The 6,000-nt window shown below is 44.9% G+C and overlaps 1 protein-coding gene across 1 annotated transcript in view; it reads left to right on the top strand.

The window, feature by feature from the left end:
• The first annotated feature begins 709 nt into the window (after positions 1-709).
• Prr5l (proline rich 5 like) overlaps positions 710-6,000 on the top strand; it is a 170,446-nt gene continuing 165,155 nt past the window's right edge. The window contains exon 1 of the mRNA XM_017591900.3: positions 710-867. The gene's annotated coding sequence lies outside the window, so the exon portion shown is untranslated. The remainder of the gene's footprint in view (positions 868-6,000) is intronic.

Genomic DNA, 6,000 nt, shown 5'->3' with positions numbered 1-6,000 from the left:
TTTCCATCTCAATCGACATCCAAGACAATCTCCTAGAGATTCACACACAGGCCCGGCCTGTAATCCCTCCGTTGAGACTCCCATCTCACATGGTTTTAGATTGCAGCACCTTGACATCTGAAAACCAACCATCACAATTACTTAGGTTTGAAACACCCCCACTGATCAGTTTCAAAAGATTGGGGTGGGGACTCATAGGAAGTGTGGAAGCTAGCCACAGAATACTGTAAGTCAGAAAATCGGATAGGAGCTTGGTGTCTGTGAAAACCAAGCATTGTGGAAAGATGACCACGGTTCTCTCTGACTCTAAAGGTGATAAGGGAAGGGGAGAGGGACACTGGAGATTTAGCATGTATTGGAAATGACTTGTAAGCAGTAGATCATTTTGGGGTGATGACCCATGCTTCCCCCTATAGAAACCGTGAACTAAGTGTGCTTGGGTCTTGTCCACACCCTAAATGGCCTGGTTGCTAAAATTGGTTAAGTTCAGAGCACATCAAACCAAGAAAGACACCATGGCCTCATTTCTCATCCGCTGTCCCCAAGAGTAACAGAAGCAGCTGGTAATACAACAGCATTGTCCCTATGTTTGTACACAGGCCCCCTTTGTCTCTTTCATGCACACAGAGCAGCGGCTGTGACATTAGCCTTGAATAGCACTGTATCCTCCTGTCTCCAATGTTACACTTGTTTATCAGCTCTGGGATTGGCGAAACAATGATTTCCTGCTGGTAGAGGCGGCCTTTCAGATTCTGTTTTCGTTCCCATTAGTTTTCAGAGTCAGTGAGTGGTGAGTGGGGCCTACTGTCAAAGTGTCACCACCTCAGAAGGCTGGAAGGACAGGACACTTCACCTCTCCTGGGAAAGGTAGGAGTCACACTGGAGGAAGGAACAAGAGAGGTAGCCTGGAGAGAGAGACTGAGAGCCTAGGGTAGAGACACTACAGGCAATGGCTGAGGGAGTAGCCCAAGGAAGATGGGATTCTGGGTTTGAGACACCCTCCTAACTTGAGAGACACCTCTTGCTCACACAGGGAAGGGCAACTGTGGTCAAGTTTGGCAGCCTGACAAACGAGAAGCAGAGACAGCCTGCTATATCCATGGGTTTCATATCTGAGAATGTTACCAGCATGGGATAAAAAAATATTATTTAAATTTCATTTAACCTGAGCATAACCAGACATTTTTCCTTATCCTTTTTTTTTTCTAAACAACACAGGCTAATAAATAGTTACAGAATCTCTATGTTGTACCCGACAGTGGTGGTAATCTAATGATGACTTAAAGTATGTGGGAAGGTGTGCATAATTTATTGAAAGTGGCTGTGTCACTTTAAAAATTAAGGTTCTGTGCATTTTCAGATTCCGATGTCCTTGGGGACCCTAAATTCAATCCTCTGTTAATGGTAAGGTACAGCTATGCCTTTTAAAACATGTTTTTAAGGGTTTGTTCCTTTCATATTGTGTGTGAGGGTGTTTTGACCTGTTGTATGGCATGTTCTACCTGATGGTAACATTGTTTCCAAACTGAAACGTTCATCCCCAAAGGGGGAGAGGGGACACTCAAGCCTCAAGTGATAAACAACAGGTTACAGTATCTAGGAAGAACGGAACCTGAGAAGATTCCGGTGATCTTTTACCAACAATTTACCAACAGGAGTAGATGCCTCTGAGACCTCCGAGTGACCAGAACCTTCAGGATTATTGAAGCAACCTTTTCTAGATGGCAGTTGTTACTATTAAGCTCTTACTGTGTGCACTGTATCCATATAGACATTACTGTAGTGCTTCACAATGTTAACAGCAATAATAGCAAACGTGTATTCAGTCATGTTTCCCATTCTTGCATAACAGGAAGTCTGGGTTTAGAATCTGTTCTCCATCAGGAGTTCCTCATGCTACCAATAAACTGAGCTCATCACCGGATTCCCTCTAAGAAATCATGTGATATAATGCTAAGTCTGTCTACTGAATCATTTGCCCTGGTTGTCTTAAGTAGTTTTGCATCTATTTCCTCGTCTATTCTAGAGGATAACCTAGTCAAGTGGATACTTTATTACCCCGATTTAATAGATAAGGAAGTCAGAGGCACAGAGACATGAAATCATTTAGGGTCACACGGCCGTTAAACCAGGAAGCCAGATTTGGACTCAGTTCTCATTGAAGCATTATGTGAATTTGTGGCTTGCCCAGTTGCCTACTGGATGGTAGGTAGTGTTTGCTTTATGAACTGGTGTATTTAGAGGTGGTGTTCACTCCTTGGCTTTACAGAATTTCTGTACCTGAAATGTCAGCTGGAGGAGTGAACAACTGTTAATGACTGGTCTGCTGCCATCAACATTGTCTTGCCTGAGGAGGATGGGATTCCCCCATGGTGACAGGGAGGGAATTTTGAATGGTAATGACTACTCACTGAATACTGCCTCTTGCTTGGTTATAAATGGACCAAGGTGCCTATGTATACGTCAGACAATAACTTCTCTTATATATTAAACAAACAGGACTTGTGAAGTATATTCAGTAAGACAACTATTTGTGTTTAGTACTCTAATTTTTGTAGGTCCTCACACTTGTCCTAGAATAAAAGTTAAAGCAACTCTGTACTTCTCCTGGATAACTTTCAGGAACCAAATGTTTCCCAGCTACATATACTTTTTAACATTGTGTCGATTTAAAAAACTGATACACCCAGTCCTTGGGGATGCCAGACTTCCAACACCACCTGGGGTGGAAACCTCCCCACAGCCTCCCATGGAATCAATGGTATGCTTTTATCTGACTCTTGGGAGGGCAGAGGGGAAGCAAAAAAGCCACTAAAGTTTCTACTTGGCTCATACTATCGTGTCTTAGTTAACTTCTTATCACTTTTGCAAAATACCTGAAGAAATCAACTTTTAAGGATCAAAGTTTCATTTTGGCTCATGCTTTCATGGGGGACCTCATGGCAGAATCACAGGCCAGGAGAAATGTGTTCACTTCACAGCAGCTGGGGAGCAAAGAGAGGAGATGTTTAGTTGGGGTTCCCTGGAGGAAAATAACCAAGGGCATATGTGTGTTAGTGCATGTGTCTCTGTGCTCTGTGGTGTGTGTGTGTGTGTGTGTGTGTGTGTGTGTGTGTGTACAGAATATATATCAGAATTTGTTAAGTCAGCTTGAAAATAACAACAGCCAAATCACACTTGAGTCACTGAGAACCTGGTAGTTACCAGTTCCTTGATGTATATATCTTAATATAACCACTCCATCATATGGTTAAGGGGAAGATTGTTACTGTAGGTGGAGAGGAGAGAAGAGAGAGAGAGAGAGAGAATAGCCAGAGGCATCCGGAAGTGTCCAAATCAGAGTGAGAAAATAGTAGACTCAACCTGGTTATCAGTCTAGACCTGGCCCCAAGAAATCAGGAGCAGAGCAGAAAGGGAAAGGGGGAAGAGACAGTGTGGGAGAGGGGAGAGTGAGCAAGGAAGGCATAAAGAGCTGCAGACAAAAGAGAGAGCTTAGCCAGGATAGCAGAAGGATAGCAGGGTGAAGATGAACACCCCTGAGCTGGAGAAGGTTAGGCCAGGGGAGGAGGTGGGAAGAGCTAGGGTGCTAGCTAGTGTGGACTCTGAAATGTGTTATAGGTACTTTTGCTACTGAGGACGCCTGGAGGCCAGCATGAGCTTTGATATGGTAATAGGTACCACAGGTAGCCATTTATCCCTTCTGCCACTTAGGAAAATGACTCCTTTTGGTAGAGGGGAACCAGCTTCACCAATTCCTGAGGAATGCTGGTTTTTGTCTAATTTCCAGAATTTGGGGAAATGGAGCAGACGCTTGAGACCGGTGCCTCAGTCCAAGTAGTCCCACAACAGCTGTCTCTCACCAGGTAGTTTCTTATTCTACATGGTGGGTGCCTCACTAGTTTTAATCTGGCGCTGGGAGTCCGGAATTTTCATCTGGTCCCTATGCCAGGCTGAAAGCTTGGGAACGGCTGGTTCTGCTGCTAGAGAAGGAATCAGCAGCAGCCTGAACAACAGGACAAATCAACCGGAGGCTAAAGGCAAGGTCCATCTATCTAGCAAAAGGCAATTCAATCTTCCTTCTGAAATACCATTTTATCAGTGGGTCTTCTCAGCTTCATCAAGGCTATCAGGATAGTTCTCTAGGTTAGGCTCCTTACTTTAGGTGGTTCTAATGTGTGGTGCATTGACGTTAAAGCCATCCATAGCAAGACAGGGAGCTAAGGTCCAGAATCCCCATTGAGGGAACAATTCTGATGACCCAATGTCCCCGAAAGGCCCAACATCTCAAAGCCTCCATCCCAATTCCAATATTACCTGAGGCTGGTGGCTGAGTCTTTAGTATATGGTCTTTAGAGGACACTAAAGCTCTAGACAGTCACACTGGCTGGACTGTAGGCTCTATCTCTTAGCACAACTGTGGACATTTCAGAGAGTGTCCACCTTCACGAACTTTGAGGATCTCTAAACTCTCCAGGAAGTGACTGCCTAAATCTTTCTCTTCCTTTCAGGATCAGGAGGTTCTGTCATAAACATACCACAGACACGGGGCTTTAGAGACTAGAAGTTCAAGACCAAGGCCCTTCTCCCTGCCTTGCAGATGCCTGCCTTCCTGCTGTATTCTCCTATTGCCTTTCTTTTGTGTGTGCACATCCCTGATGCACACTGGTTTAGTATCTACACCAGCAGTTCTCAACCTGTGGGTCACAACACTCCTGGGGTGGGGGTGGGGGTGTCAAGTGTCCTTTTCATGGGTGTCACCTATGATCACTGGAAAACACAGATATTTACAGTACAATTCATATAGTAGCAACCAAAAAGTTATGGTTCGGGGATCACCACAACATGAGGAACTGTATTAAAGGGTTGCAGCATTAGGAAGGTTTAGAACCATTGATCTACTACTTCTACTACTAAGGACCTTGTAATTTAACATAATTAAAATTTTAAATGTTAATTTAGCATGCGTGTTTGTTCCATGTGTGCCACGGTGCATATGTGGAGACCAGCAGACAACTGGTGGGAGTTAGTTTTCTTTTTTTATCGGGTGAGTTACTAGGATCAGAGTCAGGTCATCTGGACTGGCAGGAATATGATTGCCCACTGAACTATCCTTTTGGCCCACAACCAGCGTTTTAGAAGTCCCGTTTTGATATACAGCCATACCCTGAGGCACTGGGGACAGAGGCTGCAACTTGTAAAGCAGGAAGACACACGTTCATCATCTAGAAGGCATTAACAGCTTCCTTGTGTAGAAGAGTTTCTACTATCCTCAAAGCACTCGAGAGGGTGAGGCAGGGTGATTGCTGTGGACCGAAGGCCAGCCTAGGCAATGGTGTGATCCTGTCTCAAGCAAACAAAGTCAAATAAAGAAGAAACTACCACAGGTCCACAGGTTACCTGTGGCATATCTCAGACTTTTGGAAAATAATTTCAACTACCCTAGCAAGCCGAAATCCTACTACTCCCCATCATCCCAGAGGGTCACCTTCTCTCTGGTCTTTCCTTACTTTGGGTTTCTAAAGCATGATCAGGCCTCACCCCTCAGTAACGTCTTGGCTCCCGGCCACTGTGCTCCTCTGAAGCCATTCTCTGGGAGCAAAGAGTGGATGGTTGGATCTGGAAACATATTCCTTGCTTTCTCCCAACTCCTCCTGTTCACTCTGGCAGTTTCCCTTGTCCAGCGTCCCCCGTGTGCTGGAGGTCACAGTAGAAAGAGGAAACAAGATTCGTGTCTCTGCTGTCCTTTCCCCTGCACCCCACCTTCACAGCTCGGTTTGGAATGTGCTGGCTATTCAGTTCAAACTGGGACCAAAATAGCTTTTACATCCTGCTACCCAAACAACACCTCATTTTGCTTTCACAAAGAACCCTAGGATATTATTATCCACAGATGGGAGACGCACCTGGAGCTAGGAAAGGTTAAAGAATTCACCCAAGACGGGTGTTCTGCTAAGTGGAGGAGGGACGGGAAGAGTCCAGATTTAGCTCCCATCCATCTAC

This window comes from Rattus norvegicus, chromosome 3, assembly GCF_036323735.1.
Source record: "Rattus norvegicus strain BN/NHsdMcwi chromosome 3, GRCr8, whole genome shotgun sequence".
NCBI lineage: Eukaryota > Metazoa > Chordata > Mammalia > Rodentia > Muridae > Rattus > Rattus norvegicus.
Note: the sequence above shows the minus strand (reverse complement) of the source record. Positions and strands in the feature narration are given on the sequence as shown.